The 21720-nt window shown below is 41.3% G+C and overlaps 1 long non-coding RNA gene across 1 annotated transcript; it reads right to left on the reverse strand.

Annotated features, from left to right (window-relative positions):
- Positions 1-2213: 2213 nt before the first annotated feature.
- On the reverse strand, positions 2214-15798 carry LOC149128630 (uncharacterized). The gene is made up of 3 exons (XR_016213435.1): positions 15301-15798; positions 12391-12493; positions 2214-2755 (listed from the first exon to the last, which is right to left on the reverse strand). It is a non-coding gene; the product is annotated as an uncharacterized LOC149128630 (long non-coding RNA).
- Positions 15799-21720: the final 5922 nt, after the last annotated feature.

Raw genomic sequence — 21720 nt, forward strand, 5'->3', positions numbered from 1 at the left:
GATGCACCTGGGAAAGCAGTAGAAGACGTACTTTGTATTTGGGCTCCTGCCACCCTTATTGGAGACCTAGATAGAGTTCTGGGCTCCTGGTCTCAGCATGGAGCAAGCATCAGCCATTGGAATCATTTAGGGGAGTGAATATGGAAGGAAGATTCTGTTTCTCCCTTTCTCTTTGCCATTCTGCCCCCTGAATCCTGGCTTTGGATCCTTTCAGCTCCAGCTGTTGTGGTCATTTGGGCAATGAAATAGCAAATAGAAAAGTTTTCTCTCTGTCTCTCCTCTCACTGTAACGCTACCTCTCAAATAAATAAAATATTTTTTAAAAAAGAAATTACTCATAATCGTAAGAATGAGAGAAAAATGAAAATGCAGAACTCTAATTAGAGTATTTTAAATGAAATCCGTAATAACAAAAGTTTAAAATGCAAAGATACTTGTAACAGCATCTTGACACACAAGAAAACAAAAGAAGTAAAACTGGAAGATAAAAAAACTGATAACATAATGAGACAAAAATGGAGAGGCAGAAGATGATTTTTGTTTAATCTACCAAAAAAGAAAGAAATTCTATTCTAGAGTTCTTTACCCATGGAAAAATATCAAGAATTATATTTCAGGCACAAAAAAACTATCAGCAGAAGCATAAATGAATGAATAACATTACAAGTTTCAACTTAGCAGAAAGATATTACACATTTAAATTTGGTTAGCACTGAAATAAAATAGCCCCTGAACATATGAAGCAAGAAATAGATAGATTAAGGAAAAATAAGCAAGTCACTCATAAAATTAATAAGAGGACAAAAATCATACAGTCACTTCTGTCGCTCCCCCTCTTCGTGGAGGAGCAACACAGAACCCTGCCTAGGCTTCCTATCCTAGTCACGGCACCATTATGTCGCTCCCCCTCTTCGTGGAGGAGTGACACAGGACCCTGCGCTGTTCTTTTGTCTGCTCTGCCCTCCCTGGGTTTGCTGCTGGTTCTTCCCGGGTTGGCTACCGTCCCTTCCACCTCCGTGGAAGGGCGGTTCCCCCTAGCCACTTTCCCCACTTCCGCGGGGGAGCGACACACCACCGGCCGGCTCTCTCGGGGGCTGCTCAGATGTTCCTCAGGTGTTCCTGGTGCATGTTGTCTCTCTCCTCCTTTATAGTCCTCTTCCGCCAATCCCAACTCTGCTACCCACACGCTGAGTACGCTGCTCTCCTGCAATCAGGAGCAGGTCCTGCTGTTTATTGGTTGAACTGGAGGCAGCTGTGTAGAAGCTGTTTCCTCCTCTCCCAGCGCCATATTGTGGGAGAGCAGATGCATAGAATAAGTCTTAATTCCAGTAACTTAGTCTAGTCCGAGTTGCCCCCACAACTTCCATAAATGGGAAAGCATGGTAAATTCAATTCCTATTCAAAATTGAAAAAAGATCTTTAGTAACTGCAAAGGGAAAGGGTCTAAGATCTTTGAATAAAACCTAACCAAATATTTTATATTAAATATTAAAAACATCCTCCTATAGCCAGCAATAAGACAAGACTACTCATTATCATAACTTCTACATCACAATATAGAGACTTAGACAGGAAAACTACATGATTAGAAAGTAAAAACAGACAGTAAACCTAAAATCATTAGGATATGTCATGAAAGTATATGTAGCAAATTGAAAATAGCAAACTAAAATACTTTAAATAAGTTTAGCAGGGACACTGGATGTAAATTAATATAAAATCCGTTTTGTTTCTATATGTTTTCAGTATGAATTTTATAATTAAATCATTAAAATAATGGAGTAGAGATTTAATGGTGTGGTTAAAAACACTCATACACTATATCCAAGTGCCTGGGTTCAGGTTCCTGCTAACATGTGCCAAGGGAGGTAGTGGGATTTCTCAAGTATGTGGGTCCGTGTCACCCATGTGAGAGACCCAAAATAAGTTCCAGTCTTCTGAATTTGGCATGTCACAGGAAGTTTGGGAGTGAATCAACAGATAGAACATCTCTGTCTTTAAAACGTCTATTTAAAACAATAAATATTTTAAAATTATATTTAAGGTAGCACTGAATGTAAGACAGTCAATGTAGTTTCACAATACTTCTACAGTGTACTCATATGAACATATATAATCATTTAGAGAAAATAATGAGTAAAATAAGAATATGCCTTATGAATAAACCACATCTCAATATTTCAATATCAACAAAACACATTTGATAGGCTCAATAATTATCCAAGCAAAACATTGTAGATAAACCCCAATTTTCTACAAATTGAATGTGATACTAATTAAAATCAGATAAGCATTTTTTGGTAAAATATGACAAGTTGTTCCTACAGTTTACACAGAAAAACAAAGATCCAAAATAGCTATGATAATCAGGAAGCAGAAGAAAACTGAGATTATTGAACAATTGCATGTGATTTCAAATTGAAAGCTACTGCAGTTAATACAGAATGGTGGTCAGCGCCGCGGCTCAATAGGCTAATCCTCTGCCTTGCGGTGCTGGCACACCGGGTTCTAGTCCCGGTCGGGGCCCCAGATTCTGTCCTGGTTGCCCCTCTTCCAGGCCAGCTTTCTGCTATGGCCCGGGAGTGCACTGGAGGATGGCCCAAGTGCTTGGGCCCTGCACCCCATGGGAGATCAGGAGAAACACCTGGCTCCTGCCATCGGATCTGCACGGTGCGGCTGATTGGAGGGTGAACCAACGGCAAAGGAAGACCTTTCTCTCTGTCTCTCTCTCTCTCTCTCTCACTGTCCACTCTGCCTGTCAAAAAAAAAATACAGAATGGTTAATACAGAATGCTCTTGATACTAAAACAGACACGTGGGCTAAGAAATAAATAGTTCAGGGGCTGGCGCTGTGGGTGCAGTGGTTTAACGCCCTGGCCTGAAGCGCCAGCATCCCCATATGAGTGCTGGTTTGAGTCCTGGCTGCTACACTTCCAATCCAGCTCTCTGCTATGGCCTGGGAAAGCAGTAGAAGATGACCCAAGTCCTTATGAGCTCCTGGCTCCTGGCTTTGGATCAGCGCTGCTCCGGCTGTTGTAGCCAATTGGGGAGTGAACCATTGGATGGAAGACCTCTCTCCTTCTCTCTCTTTCTGCCTCTCCTCTCTCTGTGTAACTCTGACTTTCAAATAAATAAAAATAAATATTTTTAAAACAGAAGTAAGTAGTTCAGAAATAGAGCAAATGTATAGTCACTTCCTTTTTACACAGATGGCACTGCAGAGTACATAGTGAAATAAGGGTGTTCTTTTTATTAAATAGTGGTGTGTATATAGAAAATTCAACCGGATTTATACATGGAAAAATCAATATTGACTTCTATATTATACTATATTCAAAAAGCAATTTCAATGGATTTATTATCTAACTGCATAAGTTAAAGCAAGCAAGCCTCCCTACATACAATAACTAGTAACAAAATGTGTCTATCTAAATTAATGAAAATTGTTTGTATTTAAAATAACATCCCTCCATTTCATTAACCATATTCCAGGTGTTAAGTCTTAGTTAAGAAAATTTCCAATGTCAGAAAATTCTATAGGACAGCATTGTTCTAGAAGATAAATTAGAGAGTATTGCACAGAGGGAGGGCTATAACTTTTTTTAAAAATTATACAGTATACTAAGTTAAAAAAAAGTATTGTTAAGCTTAATTTCATTAAATTAGGAGTTTTTGTTAATTCAAAGACACTATTAAGAAGCAAGGAATATTTAAACTACTATGCAATCATCTCTAGTTTATATTTTTAAGTGAAAAAAATTAAAGTGGTATTAACATTTTAATAGTTATGCAAACTTTTGTATTATTACATTGAATGAAAAATAAAGCAAATATGAAAACAAAAATTAAACAGCAAATATATACCATTATAATTATGAAAATATAAGTATTTTAGGGAGGAAGCAACTGGAAAAATGCAGTGCTGCCGATAGGAGAGTTAATTGCTGAAACTGATTTGGAAAACTGTTGACGGTATCTGTTAAAGCTGAGCAACATACCTTGTGCTTAAGCAATTCCTAAAATGCCAATATGTGTGCACCAATTTAAAAAAATAAGAAAGTGCTCATGGCTAGTACATTGTAACTCACCTGAAGTAGGTTTATTACAAGCTCTACATCACAAGATCCATGCAGGAACATGAAACAGTTGAGTCCCTTACAGTCAGAAGGATCAGGCTTTGGAGGAGCCAGCTTCAAACCTGAGCCCTGGTGGCTCAGTCCTCCAACCTGGCCTAACTCAAGTGACTGCCTCCCCCACCTTGCTAGGGTGGTTGCTGATTGGCTACAGCATTTGTGATGTCATTTATGACCATTGGGTTTTCCAACTGTCGATCAGGTGCAATGGAGTGGGGGCACATTATGTAACCCTGGGAGATCTTCATGGAACAATCATATCCAGGCTCAGTTGCACAGAGCAGTCTGGGGAGGCACAGTGACTCTCTCTGTGAAGAGGAAGCCATGGAATGGTGAGTATGGGAGAATGAGTGTCCAGAGAGTGGGGAAGATGGAGCTAGTGGAACCTGTCAAGTTCCTTCTGTAGCTATTTTTTTTTAAAGTTCTTATGATAAAAACTAATTCTGCAAAGTGTATTCTGTGTTTTTCTTGAGGTAATCATGTGTTTTTCTTTATTATGCTAATCTTTATATTAACTGATTTACATATGGTGAGTTATCCTTGCATTTCTGGAAATCTGGTGTGAGCAACTTTTTTAATGTGCTCTTGAATTTGGTTTGCTCAGATTTTGTCCAGAATGTCCCATCTGTGTCTGTCAGGGATGCTGGCCTGTAGCTTTCTTCACTTATGAATGCCAGCACAGCAAGTGGGGGCTAAACTTGCTACCTGACAACATCAGCCCTATAGCTTGGCTTTTGAATCATAATAGCTGGGCTCATAAAATGAGCTTGGAAGTATTTTCTCCTCTTCATCTCTCAGAATTATAGAACTGTTCTAATTTCTTATTTATGTATTTTGTAGAATCCAGTAGTAAGTGTACAGGTTCTAAATTTACTTTAATTGGATGCATTTTATTATGTGTTTAATGTCTTTGCTGGTGAGAGTTCTGCTCATGTTTTCTACTCCTAACTCAGTTTTGTTAGATTGCAAAATCCTAGGGATTCATCCATTTCTTCTGGATTATCAAATTTGTCAGTGCATGTTCATTCATAGAATTCTCTTATGATCTTTTATATTCCTGTGCCATCAGGGGATTTTAAATTTATGTTTAATTTTTAATTTCAAACATATGAACTCTAGATATAGTACATTTCCTTTATCATTAACCTGGAAATTGGCATGAAGTTCATTTATGTTCATTTGTAAATTTAAAAACTTTTCATTATTGCATAGCTGAAATGGATTATTTGTCGCAAAAATTTACTACATATATAATATATATAGTCCTATATGTAATGTGTGTAAAGTATATATATGTGTGTATATATAGTAACTTTCTTACGGTTCTTGTCAAATAACTTTTTTACCTGCTATAGCTACAAAGAATTTCATATCCCCAAAGACAAAATTTTCTCCTCTGTAAACTCCCAGATGGTATATTAGTGATACAAATTCTAAGTATTTTTAATACAAATTGAAAACATCAAGGGTGAGAATTTCACCTTTAGTTAAAGTATTCATGTTCAAATTTGAACAACCTGTGTTCAATTTCTGATTCTGTTTCCTGACTCCAACTTCCTATCAATAAAGACCTGGGATATAAATATGTACGACTCCATATTAATAGTGCTTGCTTTTCTTATATTTACTTCTGTTTTGTAAACACCAAATATGTGAGCTGTCATCTTGTTGATTTAATTTTACATTTCTATGTAACATATGATGCATTCAAAAGAGTACAGTTGATATGTCGAGATATAAAACACAACAAATTAGCACTCTGAACCCATCACTTGAGATCGGCACTGTATTTGCTTCTGCCAACTGCTTGTTCTTTTATTATATATAATATGTATATATGTATAAATGTAAATATATATAATTCATGTATATATTTTTGTATGTAAATGTAAGTGTATAAATAATATATATCACATAAATATATATGCATATAAATATATGCAAACTTATATAAATGTATATAATATATAAATTAAAATATAAATTTAGTTATAAATGTATATTTCTACATATAAAATATATAGAAATGTATATAATATATATAAATTTCCCAATATTTCATTGGGAAAATTTTTAAGTGACATTTGATTTCCTGTTTATTTCTATTTTACTAGGCTGGCATGGAAAGGGATCTCAGTATTTATCCATTTCTCCCTTTATTGGCCCTTGCCAGGAGCAATGTATTTGTAAACAAAAGCTGCATTCCCACCTGAAAGCATAAAATGAAGCAAGAAAGGAATCTTTTCTGTAATGGAAACAAGTCTGGGAGACATCTGCTGGGAAAGAATGAAAAGCACAAGTGAGTTCCATCTCTTACTGAATCCAGTGGGTTTTGCCACGTGAACTGCTCAGTTTTCATGAACTTACAACGTCAGCAGCAAACAAATGAGAACATCAGCCACAACACACATTTATATTATATCAATTAATGTGAGACAGAAATTTCAAAATGTATTTTTTCAAAACAAGTTGCTATCAAAATTATACTTAAACATCTAAAAATGAAACTGTCTAAAATCGTGAATTATGTGTTTAAAATAAATATTCAGGTGAGTGTTTACAAATTGCATTTCAATTACTCTGGGCAAGTATAATAAATCCCTGAAATTCCATAGCACATAGTTTCAGAGTCAATGCAAAAGCAGAAAATTAAACAGTCATGTACACATCAGTGAATCCATTGTTTCAGTGTGGGTGCAAACTGTTGAAATATTTACTTAGTATACTAAATTGATCTTCTGTATATAAAGATAATTGAAAATGAATCTTGATGTGAATGGGATAGGAGAGGGAGTGGGAGATGGGATGGTTATGGGTGGGAGGGAGGTTATGGGGGGAAAAAGCCACTATAATCCAAAAGTTGTATTTGGAAATTTATATTTATTAAACGAAAGTTTAAAAAAAGTAACAAAAATTATACATATTTACAGTAAACAAAAAAAGGGAAATGGAGCCACTTGCTGAGAGGCAAGCAGTGGGAGCCGGCCAGGAGTGGAGCAGGGAGGCATCAGAACCCTGTCTTGTAGCACAGACTTCGGCACCTGGGGGAATCTGTAGGCAGAGCCTGGCAAGATGCGGCATCCCGCAGTCACAGGGACCTGCTGGGAGGCCCAGGTACCTCAGCCAGCCCTGAGAGTTGTTTAATCTAATCTCAGAGCCTGGTCCCGGCTGCTGACCTTGGTCCCCTCAGCTCCAGCCTCTGAGGTGGCTGGCCCACAGGGTAGCTGATGGTCCAGAGCACTTCCTGTGTTCCCCAGGCCAAACCACCTCCCAAAGCCAATGCACCACTGAAGCCCCACACTGCATCAGGCTTCACTTTGATACGGCCAAGTGGATAGGGCATCCGTGCACCCAGCACTGCCCGGAAGGCAAAAATCTCACAGAGCCACTTTGTAGATCCACCTCCTCTAATCATGGCTTTGCTGCCAAGACCTACAGGCAGTGGCCGGAAACCACAGACCCAACCAGAGACACAAATGCACTCTGACTCAAGCTCTGGAGCCCTGTCGAGGGCGAGGAGAGGAACCTCTGAGTGCTGCTGGCCACACTGCCCAAGCTGCCCAGGCTACAGTGGAACTGGGCAGCCACTGGGTGTCATGACTTCGGGAGGGGTGGAGAAAAAAGTAGCGCTGCTGCACCCTGTTGGTCATGCACTGGACATGGCCACGGGACAGCTGTACGAGTTACTGTTCGCAGACCTCAGAGATATGTGAACAGAATTCTAGAACTGGAGCTCTGGGCCCCTCTTCCCAGGCTGATGCTGGTGGTGAATGCACCAGGCTCTGGAGGCCGAGCGATGCCAGCCTGAGTGCAGCGCCACCAGCAGTGGGGCTTCTGGGTGTCCTTCCCTGCATCAGCCAAGGACTCAAGGAGAAAGCATTCACAGTCTGCATGCTGTCCTCTGTTTTCCTTTTCCCCACCCCAAGCGGTGGTGCTGGCTGCTCTCTTCACTTCCCAAGCTGGGGATCACCCTGGTGTGGGGGCTCCTCACCACCCAGGGTGTAATGTGGCTCATGATCATCAACATATCACTGAATGTTTTTCTGATGGAAAAGCTGCAGGAGCCCAAGGAGGAGCAGACAGGTTGCTACTGTCTGGAAGAAACCCTGCCAAAGCACCCCAGGGAGAAAGCTGGAGGAGCACTTGGAGTGAAGAGTAAGGAATGGGGTGCAGGGGCTGCACTCTTCATGACAGTAAACTGAGAGATCCCCACACCTGGCCTCACATGCAGTGTCCCTTCCTGAGCCTCAGGCCCCACACGGGAGAGGCCAAGACCAGTCAGGATCCAGGCTCTTGGTGAGCCCCTGAGAGTGTCATGGGGATCTGACCTCTGACCCCGCTATACTTTGAAGGAGACCACAAAGGGAGGGGCCTGTGGTTCCCAGAATGCCTGCAATCTGTGACATCCTCTGTCCAGGAAGCTGCACCCACCCCTCTTTGGGAACTTTGACCTAATACCAATCTAGTATGGCTGTTGATAGAAGTAAAGAATGTTTCCTTTCTTCCTAGTATAGGGTCCAATTTGATTAAATCAATGCCATTTAATTACTATGGTGTTTAGTCTTAGATACTTAGAATTTTTGATTGATTACACAAGAATTGGATATATATGTCTTTTTGTAACTCTTTTTTTGCTAACAGAAAGGTTGTTCACTATGAATTGTTTTTTTAAAAGTATATAAACATATGACCTTGGGAACATTTTTTGAGGCACAAAATCCTTGACATGACACCAGAAGTACATGAGAGGCATTTAACACACACAGGTGCTTTCTGGCATGTCACCTGACAACTTGTAAGATTTTCTTGGTAATACCCTAGCAACATGCATATTCATGATTCAGGAAAATCTGATGAGCTTGCAAGCAATGAAAATAATAGGTAATCCTGGTAGGAAGGAAAGCTGAAGTTCTTTCCTTCTTTCCTTGAAAGCCCTAAGAAAGGGTGCCTTCTTCCCCATGAGAGGTGAAAGGGCTAAATCTCAAAACTAGGTGGGAGGAGATCTGTAAATTTAGGGACCTCCTGCCAGCCTTCATGCTATTAAACATGGTTTATCCCCTCTGAAACTCATGGGCACGGTTAATCCGGTGATGGGAAATTCAGCAGTGAGAACAGGTGGGGCCCTCCAGGAAGTGATCAGGGTAAACCCATTCATGTGTTCATGGATTAATGGCTTATCCCTAGGGGCCGCTACATAGACCACTTTGGATTGGCCCCCTCTGCACCCTTCTGTCTGTCCACTGGTATCTGTGCCACCCCAGGCCTCTGCCAACAAGAAGACCACCACCAAACGCTGCCCCTCGACTTTGCACCGATAATACCACTTCCTTCTCACGCACGGAGCCTGTGCTGTCGTGCGATTAGCAACAAGAAAACTGACCCAGACCCGTCCACCAAGAGGACCACTTGAGATCTGCCGCCTCACTCAAGGAAATCGGGTCTTATGGGAATTCCGTTCAAGGTCTCCCTGAGAGCTCTGCCATCCTCACCACACAGAGATTGGGAAGCTGACGCTGCCCCAGGGTTCAAAGTCGCTGCAGGCAGGAACTCACACCACCCTGCGGTCCCCAGGGCGGGCCCACCGCACACCAGGGTCCTAGCGTCCTCCTCAGGGCTCCTGCGGTGCGGGAAACACAGACAGCAGCACCAGCTGAGCCGCCGCCAGGAGCCCCCTCAGGAGGAGAACCAGGAAGCCAAATACTGCAGCACCAGAAAGCAAAACCCAGCGCCCTGCTGCAGTACTTCCCTGATTGGACTGTTTGTTCAGACCCACCCTGAGCACACACGTCAAAGAAGCCGCATCCAGTCAGAGTCGCCCTTAGCAGGGGGGCAGTCCCTTGAGGTGGTGATGGATGGAGGGAGTGCCAGGCGAGGCTGGGCCTCTGGTCTGAAGCCGCCTCGTCTTTTGCAGCTTCACCTTCCTAACTGCAGGGGCCACTGTCGCCTCCCTGATGATCCCATCTCCTGGGATCTCTCTTCCTTCTCCATGATCCTGTTTGAACCTTGAAACGTGCTATCTTGCAATACTCTTCACGTGAGTTACGATTTACTGAATATTTACTGGGTTCTGGGTCTTGTCTTTGTATTCTTGGCTTATGCTCCTGTTAGATCGTTTGTTGAACATCATTTGAAGAATATTTGAAGATATTACATAAATCAATCTTTGTCTTGAACCTGAGTTCGAGGCTCAGTCTTGAGAAATGACTCCCTCTGAGCCTGCTGGAATTAATAAACTATTTTCGATACTCCATTGTCTCTGGTGCCTGTCAGAATGGAGTTTTCACACCCCAAGTTATGGTAACAGTGCCACCTGCCTTGATGACATAAACCACTTCTCCTGCCTTTCCCTGAGGTCTCTGCTGGATGCTTTTGAAGCATCAATCAGGATGACTGTCAGCCACTCATGCCTGTCGGGGGTTTGTTTTGGGGGCCAAGTGTGTGACTTTGTCTCTGCCCCACTGCCTATTGTAACAAGAGTTGTGAGCTTGCCTTGCATTCCCAAACCCCCTCACCACAGTAGACACATCTCTCGGGCTCACCTCAGCTGTGGTGGCACCTGTCATAAGGCCAGCCCCCCACAGCGCAGAGGCTGGTCTAGCACAGATCTCATTACAGAGGTAGTGTGAAGGCAAGAGGCTGGACCAGGGGCATCTGGTCTGGTAGCCTTTGTGGTGTTTGGGGACTTCATTCCTACCCTGGTCCTGATCACAGTGTAGCATCTATGACCACAGTATCTGTCTTCTGGATCCTCTTGCCATCCTGGCCCACATTATGCCAGCTTTTCATGATCAGCAGTGCCACATTAGCAGCTTCCAGCAGTGCCCCCCTGCCACCTGATCACCCCATGACTCTAGAAACATCATAGCACTTTAATGGATGAGCTTTCTGACCCCCTTCCTCACCTCCTTCACCCCTCAGGCTGGGGCTGGAGGACCTTTCTTGCCACCCCTCAGCTCTGGCACACATACTAAGGGTACTTCAGCCACACACCAAAAATATTATTTTTAGCACACAGAATGTAAGATGGAAATTTTATCAAAATTGAAAATGCAACTGGGCTCCTATGCCAGAAAACCTACCTAGAGTTCCAGGTGCTTAAGGACCAGAGCAGAGACCTGGTTCTGGTTAAGCCTCCTCCTCCTCCATCTATAGAGTTTCCTATTCTGGACCTCCACATGAATTGAATACTATAATATGGACTTTTGTGACTGTCTTTTCCCTTGTAGGATGTATGTATCAGTACTCCATGCCTTTGTGTGTCTGAAGTAAAAAATAAGTAACATAAAATTTACCATTTTAATCACTTGTGTGTGTCTAAAGCTCTATGGCAGTGAGTACATTCACATTGTTGTGATTCCATCTTCACTACCATCTCCAGTATTTTTTCATCTTCCCACCGCAAACTTTGTACCCATTATGTGGCATTCTATTTTAGGGAAAGAGAAAAACTGTATGAAAAGAATTTCTGAAAATTGAATATCTGGGTACTGATTTTGATTAAATTATCCTTGCTGTGATTCCCTGGAAAAGTGTACTTACATCCCAGGGTGCTGACATGGATGACTCTCCAACACCTTCTCTAATCTCCTATAACTTCTTCTCCTTCTCACTCTTTATTGATGACATTGCTTCTCAATAAGCAGAATAAATAAGGACACCCACAACCACTCCTACAAATTAATAGCAGCAGTGGGTACTCTGCCTGCCCTTCTATTAAATATGAACTGTCTGTCCCCTCATTGCCATTTCCTTGACGTGGATCTAGATCTACTCAAGGACAGTGGACCTACCAGCCATTTACATATTTAACTGAAATTTATGCCTCTCTCTTAAATCATCAGCAGCAGCTTATACATCAGGCTACATTATTTGATAAATCAAAGCAAAACCTGAACACCTTTTTCCATTCAGCTACTGCCCCAATTCTCTATTTCTTTGTACATAAAAAACTTACCAAAGAATTACCTGCAGTTTCTGTCTCCACTTTCTCTTCTCTCAGTCCCTCTGAACACACTCTAATAAGGCTTTTGATCACATACTATGCTGAACTGCTCTTTTCAAGGTCACTAATAACCTTCAAGAAGTTAAACTAAATGAATGAAATTAAATGGTAATGTTTTAGACCTTATTTCACCTATCATTCACAGTTATTTATTACTGTACAACATTTTCCCCAAATTTAATAGCTTAAATGCAAGAAACATGCCATCTTCTCTGGGTGAGAAATCCAGAAATGTTGACATACATAGTTGTGTACCTGGTTTCCACAAGCAGCTGTATCAGGCTGTTGGCTGGGCTGCAGTCATCTGAAGGTATGTCTGAGGCTGGCAGATTCACATCCAATACACTCACTCGCGTGCCTAGAAACACAATGCTAGTTGTTAGCAGTAGGCCTGTTATGCATCATGTGGATTTCTCTATGAGGGCTCTCTGAGTGCTCCCAAAGTCAGGATGCTGGCTTATTCCCAAGAACTTATTTAAAAGAGAGCAAGGGAGAAATTTAAATGTCTTTTAGGATCTGGCCTCATAAGTCCCACTCCATTATTTATGGAATAGCTGCTGGATTACGTAGGTGAGTCCTAGTCAGTGTGGGAAATGATTGCACTGGGGCAGGAGCACCAGGAAATGAGTCATTGGGAGCCATCCCAGAAACTGACACAGTGGTATGACTCCATTGAGTGTTCCCTTCCTCTCTTTCCTCTGTCAGTCCCGTTTCTGTTTTTGTTCTTGTTCCTATTTCAGTTCTTCTATGTCCCAATATTATTTTTAAAAAGGTTTATTTTACTTAGTTGCAAAGCAGAGTTACAGTAGAGAAGGAAGGATAAAGGAAGCAAAATAAATAAATATATGTGCATATATATACATATATATATAATATATATATATATATATATATATATGAGAGAGAGAGAATATGCCATCCACTGGTTCAGTCCTTAAGTGGCCTCCACCATGGGCTTGGCAAGGCCAAAGCCAGGAGCCTAGGATTCCATCCAGGTCTACCATGTGGGTGGCAGGGGCCCAATTACTTGGGTCATCCTCTGATGTTTTTCTAGATGCATTTGCAGGGAGCTGAATCAGAAATGGAGCAGCCAAGACTGGAACTGGTACTTATATGGAATGCTGGCCTTGTGGGCAGTGACTTAACATGCTGTGCCACAACATATTATTGATATATTTATATAATTGTAGTTTTTGACATTCAGTGAAAGGAAAGGCCATCACAAAAAAAATCTTAAAATATTAAGAAAATTAATTAGCCAATAGGCAATTTCAAGAAATTAAAACAGAATCATCTTTATAGAGTTCATAGAACTTACAAAGATGCTAGGAGAGCTTTATGAAATTGTTAGGGGTGAAAATTTGACTACAGACACCAAAATCCACTATATTTTGAAAAACAGTTTCCCAGAACACAAATATAACATAAAATTTAAAAATATATCAACAGAGCAGGCGCTGTGGTGCAGCAGGTTAACGCCCTGGCCTGGAGCACTGGCATCCCATATGGGCACAGGTTCAAGACCCGGCTGCTCCACTTCTGATCCAGCTCTCTGTTATGGCCTGGGGAAGCAGTAGAAGATGGCCCGAATGCTTGGGGGCCCTGCACTCATGTGGGAGACTCAAAAGAAGCTCCTGGCTCCTGGCTTCAGATCAGTGCAGCTCCAGCCATTGCAGCCGATTAGGGAGTGAACCATCAGATTGAAGACCTCTCTCTGCCTCTCCTCTCTGTGTAACTCTGACTTTCATACAAATAAATGAATCTTTAAAAAAAAAAACAACTCTATGAACTAAACAAGCAGAGCCAATCTTTGAAGAATTTGAAAATGACTTCACAAGAAAAATTTCAGGTGCAGACTTATGGTATATTCCAAACTTAAAAGGAAAGAAAAACATTTGTTTTCCACACTTTCCCCAAGAGAAAATAAGTAGAATATTTTTAAATTTCTCTTGGAAAACCACTATTACACAGATGATGCAACTCGGAATATGCTATAGATTAAAGTGAAATTAAAGAGCTTCTGGTTCATAAAGATATGCAAATATTCCAACAAAATATTATATCAGTCTGGGCCCCTTGCTGTGGCATAGTGGGTAAAGTCATTGCCTGCAGTGTCTGCATCTCCTATGGGCACAGGTTCACGTCCCAGCTGCTTCACTTCCAATCCAGCTCTCTGCTATGGTCTGGAAAAGCAGTGGAAGATGGCCAAAGCCCTTGGGCCCCTGCACCTGTGTGGGAGACCTGGAAGAAGATTCAGGCTCCAGGCTTTGGATCAGCCCAGCTCCAGCCATTGCAGCCATTTGGGGAGTAAACCAGCAGATGAAGACCTGTCTCTCTCTCTTTTTCTCTGCCTCTCTGTAACTCTGCCTATCAGATAAATAAATAAATCTTTAAAAATATTATATAAACCACATATGAAAAATGATAAATGAAAAGAGAGATACACTAAAAAGTGCAAGCGTATTTAGCATTCTCAAAAAAAAAAAAAAAGATGTAAATCATCCAGGTAGGTGAACAATGCAAGGGATTACATGATCATTTAGACAAAATGTTTAAAAAGCATTTAATAAAATTCAGCATCCAGCCATAAAAATCAACTGTTAGCAAAATATTAAAAAATAATTATTTGCTTAACCAGATCAAGATTATCTAAAATTAGCATACATTAAATTACTTAAGGAGGACTGAGAGATGTTTCCTTGGAAGCCCACCCAGACAAGGCTGCCTCCTCTCATAACATTGTACTAGATCTATAGTCAGGGAAACAAAGACATGTAAGATAAAATAATCACATTTTTTGCAATACAATTGTCAATATATGTGAATGGCATTACATACAAAGATAATCCAATCTAATCCCCAAATGAATGCAACTAATAATTAGCTATAGCAACACTTCTGGGCAGTAGATCCACATGTAAAACAAATTGGATTACTAAGTACCAGCAAGATACAAAAAGAAAATATTAGTGGACAAAAGACAAACTAGGAAACATATTTACAAAACAGAAATGAATCAAAAAGATTAAATTATCTAATTAAATTATCTAATATCTTTACACACTCTTCAAATCAATATATAAAACGTAAATGACGGAACAGAAAAATGCCCAACAATGTGAAGACAAGGGCCCAGGAGTCAACAGTCAGCAGATGGTGACTCACCTGAAGCAGGTCATTGCAAACTCCAGCTCACGGGATCCCTGTGCGAGCAGAGGTGAAGGCCTGGGCTGCAGGGGAGGAGGCGGCAGCTTCAGACCAGAGCCCAGGCTTCTCTCCTCATAACCCCCACACTGCGCCACCCCAAGTCACCGCCCTCCTCTGATTGGCTACATCTTTGTGACATCGAATGCTCCCTCCAGCTTTGCAAATAATCCAATCAGGTGTGCAGGCACTGTTATATCTTAATGTTAGCCATTGCAAAGCACACTGGACACCGGAGTAAGGGAAAGGGTTTACTGGGGAACACCCTACAAACCGGAGTGAAGGGGTGGAGAAGGAAAAGAGCAAAAGTACAAGAGAGAGAGCCAGAAGAGAGGAACTAGCGAGGACAGAAGATAGAGCAGAGAGCAAAAGGGAAGAACCAAGAGCCAAGAGACCAGAGGAGGAGGCTGGAGAGAGGAACCCAGAGAGAGCAGGAGAGGAGGGCCAAGAGAGCACGTGTGCAGGAACAGGCCCTTTTAAAACTTTGCCTGAGGGCGGGCAGAGAAGCAGGAGCAGCCAACCCCATTAGGATGGGGGTGGAGCCTGGCTCAGGTAGCTGGGCCATGTTGCCACCTGGCCACAGCAGCACCAGTTTCCTAACAGGCGCAGTATCACGTAAACATGTGGGCTCTTCGCATCACAGTGATAGTCTGGCTCTGATGTTGAGAGGGCCAGGGTGGTTCAGCCTCTGCCCATCTGTGAAAAGGAAGCCAGGTGCCTCAGAAGCTTGGTGTCCCGAGAAGGGGGAGGTGCAGCTGGTGGACCTGCTGGAACTGGCTGCAGGGGGACCTGCACTTCCCTCGGTCAGCTCTGGAATCTGTGGCCATGGCCTTGGGCAAAGTACAGTGAGTGGCAAGTTTGATGATCCTCCCCTTTACTTCCAGGCCAGGGGAGGCCAGCAGGGTGACAATGCTTTGGTGATGTTTCCAGGTCTCTTGCTGAAGTTTTCTATGCTAAGAATGCAATTTTTTCTTCTCAATCAGCATGGTATGTTAAAGTGAATCTGTTGGGCCACTGTTGTAGTGCAGTAGAGTAAGCCATGGCTTGGGAGCCTGCATCCAGTATTGGATGGCCACTTTGAGGCCAGCTCCTCTACCTGTAATCCAGCTACCTGCTAATATTGACTTTTAGGATATCAATACAATTCATTTAAACTCATGTTTTTTAAGTACACAATGAGTTGGTAAGTTTTTTGGTAGAGTTTGGAAAATTGGTATTCTTTAAATGCTTGATAGAATTCACAAAGGAAACCATCTGGGTCAGGACTTTGTGGTAATGTTTTACATTACTGATTAAATTTCTTATTATTATTGTTTTATTTTTGACTGCTTTAGGCTAATATTTTTAGTTTCTTTTAGAGAGTGTGATAATTTGTACTTTTTTAACAATCTATGTATTTCAACTAAATTGTTGAATATTTTGGCATATATTGATTCACAGTATTCCTTTATACTCTTTTGAATTTCTGTAAAATTATTGGCAATATGCCCTTCTTCATTTCTTAATTTGTGAACTGTATCTTTTCTATTTTGGTCTTGATCTAAGAAAATCATCCCATCTCATTGACCTCTGCAACAAACCAATTTTTGTTTCACTACTTTTCTCTTTTGCTTAATGCCCCATACTTTAAAGAAATCTTTGGCAATTTAACTATTTCTGTGTGGACATCAATATCATATAACTGACTGGAAAAGGCAATGAAGGTACAGAAGAATAAAATTCAAGTCCTTGAAGGGCTGAATTAAAGAAGAAATGACCAGATTCTTCTACTCACGAAAAGGTGGAACTCCTATCAGTGGAGTATACAAGGCACAGAGAAACAAACATGAGCACGATTGCCCCCTATTCTGTAACACACGCTCTAGACTCTGACAGATTTGGGCCCAAATGCTAACCTAGATACTCTGCTACCTGTATGTATATAGTTATATTTTACACATATTTCTTTTGATTTCCCTAAAAGCAATGATAAACTTTTTTACATAAATCAGATAAAAAATAGAGATGAACAAACCATCATCATGCAGACATCCATGAAAAGACTAAAGTTATGAGAGGGAGGCATTTGGTGCATTTGGGATACCTGTGGTCCATATTTAGATGTGTGGGTTCATGATAAAGCTTTGCTTCCAATTCCATCTTCCTGCTAATGTGCACCATAGGAAGCACCAGGTAGTGACTCAAATAATCTGGTTCTTGCCACTCCCATAGGAGACCTAGATTAGGTTCCCAGCATCTAGCTCTGGACTGGTGCACCCACAGGTCTTTCAGGCACTTGGGTAATGAACCTGTGGATGTGAAACCTATGTCTGTCAGTTAGGTTATCTGTCTTGCCGTCTCTCTGATAGTAAAATAAGTGAATGAAATAAAGTTAATAGTGCCCAGTGCTGTGATGCAGTGGGTTAACACCCTTGCCTGAAGCACTGGCATCCCATATGGGCGCCAGTTCATGCCCTGGCTGCTCCACTTCTGATCCAGCTCTCTGCTATGGCCTGGGAAAGCAGTAGAAGATGGCCCAAATTCTTGGGCCCCTGCACCCGTGTGGGAGACCTGGAAGAACTCCTGGCTCCTTGCTTCATATTGGCTCAGCTACAGCTGTTGTGGCCAATTGAGGAGTGAAACATTGGATGGAAGACTTTCTCTCTCTGCCTCTCCTCTCTGTGTAACTCTAACTTTTAAATAAATGAATAAATCTTTTAAAAAATTAATTACTTATCACTGCAAGGAATGCAGAGTTTGGAATTTGAGTTTAGCTTATTGATGGCATTATTAAACAAAATTTATTTGAGAAATATAATAGTACTCATAATTACTATCACATAATTCATTACATCCAGGAAGAAATTCAGAATCAACATCCATGTGAAGAAAGAAAAATGTGATTCATAATCAAAAGAAAAGAGAATCACTAGAAAGAAACTTAAGTTAACCCAGATTTTGAAAGCAAAATAAAAGATGTTTATGCTATCCTTGAATATCTTCTGGTACATAAAGATTGGCATAAAAATAATACGAAGGATGATATACCAAAATTATCTGTAGAAAAATCAACTGGAAAAACAATGGAAATTTTAGAGCTGTATGATACTGTAAAAAAAATGCATGTGGACTAAACTACCGGTTACAAAAGACAAAATAATAACCCATATTTTAGCTTTCAAAATGCTATTTTTAATTTATTTTATTTATTTTAAAGACTGAGTTACAGAGTGAGGTAGAGCCAGAAAGAGAGAAAGAGAGAGGTATTCCATTTGCTGGTTCACTCCCCAGATGATCGCAATGGCCAGAGCTGAGCTGATGCAAAGCCAAGAGCCTGGAGCTTCTTCCAGGTCTCCCACATGGGTGCAGGGGCCCAAGGACTTGGGCTGTCTTCTACTGCTTGCCCAGGCCATAGCAGAAAGATGGATTGAAAGTGGAACAGCCGGGACTCGAACCGGCACCCATATGGGATGCTGGCACTGCGGGCCACAGCTTTAACCTGCCGCACCACAGCACTGGCCCCAGCAATGCTATGGTTTTAACATACCCCATGCAATCATGTGTTGCAAAAATAGCCCTTAATGGAACAGTTTCTGTCCTTAGGAATGGATTAATACCATTGTTGAAAGGGCTTGAGGCAATGAGTTTCATTTTTCTCTCTCTCTCTCTCTCATCATATAATTTTTTTTTTTTTTGGACAGGCAGAGTGGACAGTGAGAGAGAGACAGAGAGAAAGGTTTTCCTTTGCCGTTGGTTCACTCTCCAATGGCCACCGCGGCCGGCAGACTGCGGCCGGCGCACAGTGCTGATCCGAAGGCAGGAGCCAGGTGCTTCTCCTGGTCTCCCATGGGGTGCAGGGCCCAAGCACTTGGGCCATCCTCCGCTGCACTCCTAGGCCACAGCAGCGAGCTGGCCTGGAAGAGGGGCAACCAGGACAGAATCCGGCACCCCGACCAGGACTAGAACCCGGTGTGTCCCGCCGCGGAGGATTAGCCTATTGAGCCACGGCGCCAGCCTCATCATATAATTTTTAAAATATTTTATTTAATAGAAAGGTAGAGTTAGAGAGAGAGAGAGAGAGAGAGAGAGAGGGAGAGAGTCTTCCATCTGGTGGTTCACTCCCCAAATGGCCTCAATGTCTGGAGCCGGGATCATCAGAAGCCAGGAGCTTCTTCCAGGGCACCCACGTGCGTGCAGGGACACAAGCACTTGTGCCATCTTCCACTGATTTACCAGGCCATAGAACAGAGCTGGATCAGAAGAGGAGCAGCTGGGACTCGCCCTAACATCCATAAGGGATGTCAGCACTGCAGGTGGAGGATTAACCTACTGTGCCACAACACCAGCCCCTCATCTTGCAATTTTGTCTGCAATGCTATGATGTGGTGAGATGACCTACTCTAGATGCAGCCTCTTGACTTCATATTTCCTGGGTGCCAGATTATAGGAAACAAATTTCTTTTCTTTTTAAACTACTAATTCTGTGGTATTTTTATGCAACCCAAAACATACTAAGAAAACAAATCAATAGTTGTTATCTAGTCTTTATAAAAGAAAAATGGGCAGAGGTCCAAAAACACATGGAGTGATTTACAAAGCAATCTAATATTCAAAGGCATTTTGAAAGTTTGTGGCGAGTGGAATTAATACATAATTACATTTTAGGGTGAAAAATGGTGAAAGCTGTGAATATAATATCCATTTTCTTTAATATTTTAAAGCCCTTTATATGCATAGATTTGAAAAAATGCATGAAAATAAGCTTCTTTAATTTCTAATTTCTGTAAGTTTTCAAAGTATCCTCAATACATGAAACTAGAGTTTCAGAAGGAAAAAAAAAACACAAAAAATGTATGTTTGAATAAATTACTAAGAACTTCCCAAATTTTGTGTAAGAACCCAGTATATAGATTTTAAATGCTCAATGACCCCCTAATCAGCATGGCTACAAAAAACTAGATGAGGCATCAAAAATTCAGAAATCTCAAAAACAAATGCATCTTTTTGTAAATTAAAAATAATTTTATATAAAGAGTGAATCTTTCACATTTTTATTTTTTACTCAAAGATGAGGGAGGGGGAGAGAGAGAGAGAGAGAGAGAGAGAGATTATCTTTCATCTAATGGCTTAAGCTCCAAATGCCTACAACAGCCGGAGCTGAACAGGTGGAAGCAAGGAGCCTCTTGAGGTTCCACTTCTGTGGCAAGAACCCAAGTACCCAAGCCATGGCATGCTGCCTTCAAGGCTGTGTACAAGAGCAGAAAGCTAGAGTCAAAATCAGGGTCAGGATCCAAACTCAAATACTCCAACATGGGATGTGGGTCTCCCGAGCATGCCAAATGCCCACCATGAGAAAGAGATATTGAAAACAGTAAGAAAAACAACCATACATGGCTTATTCAGGTACAATCATACATGAATGATTGCTGACTTCTCAGATACAATGTAAGGGCATCTTCAAGCGGTAGAAAGAATCTACCCTGCAGTATATGACTCCATATTCAATGGAACTATCCTCAAATATGAGATAAACATAAAACATTTCTCTGACAATTATCAGAACAATTGCACTATACCAGGAAGTTATCCCATTTGAAAGAAATACTACAAGATATTTGGATGTACAGACAAAAATTGGGATCATGAAGATCATAAATATGTGTATGGTTAGATAAAAGGAAATATATATTTGCTTATTAGTTCCTTTTAAAGTAGTATTTATTGAAAGGCAGAGTTAAAGAGAGGGATATACAAAGAGATGAGACCTTATATCCACTGGTTTACTTTGGGCCAGACCAAAATCAGGAGCCAGAACCTTCATCTGGGTCTTCCTTGTGAGGGACAGGGGCCCAGGTATTTGGGCCATCTTCTACTGCTTTCCCAGATGCATGAGCAGGGAGCTGGAATGCAAATGGAGTAGGCTGAACTTGAACTTGTACCCATGTGGGAGATTTAGAGGAAGCTCCCGGCTTCTGACATTGGATCAGTGTAGCTCAGGCCATTTTAGCCACTTAGGGAGTAAACCTGCACATGGAAGACCTCTCTCTCTCTCTCTCTCTCTCTCGTTCTCTCTCTATCTCTCCTCTCTCTCTCTCCTCTCTCTCTCTCTACCTCTGCCTCTGTTATTCTGCCTTTCAAATAAATAAATAAATCTTTACAAAAAAAAAAAAAAAAACAACTAGTGATGCCTTGCCACACCCAGCAAATTGGTTCCCCAAATTATATTTGAAATAGCAACATAGTAAGGATGCATTAGTGACTAAAACTAATTAAATTCAATCAGTTGTAGTTATCACTCACATTTGATCTTAGCCAAAAGGCCAAGAAGTGATCCATGAATCACTTACATTGTCACTAATGTGCTTTGGAGACTTTGCAGATACAAGTTGATATGTGTACAAT

Source organism: Oryctolagus cuniculus, chromosome 1 (assembly GCF_051225735.1).
Source record: "Oryctolagus cuniculus isolate XC-2025 breed Fujian yellow rabbit chromosome 1, ASM5122573v1, whole genome shotgun sequence".
NCBI lineage: Eukaryota > Metazoa > Chordata > Mammalia > Lagomorpha > Leporidae > Oryctolagus > Oryctolagus cuniculus.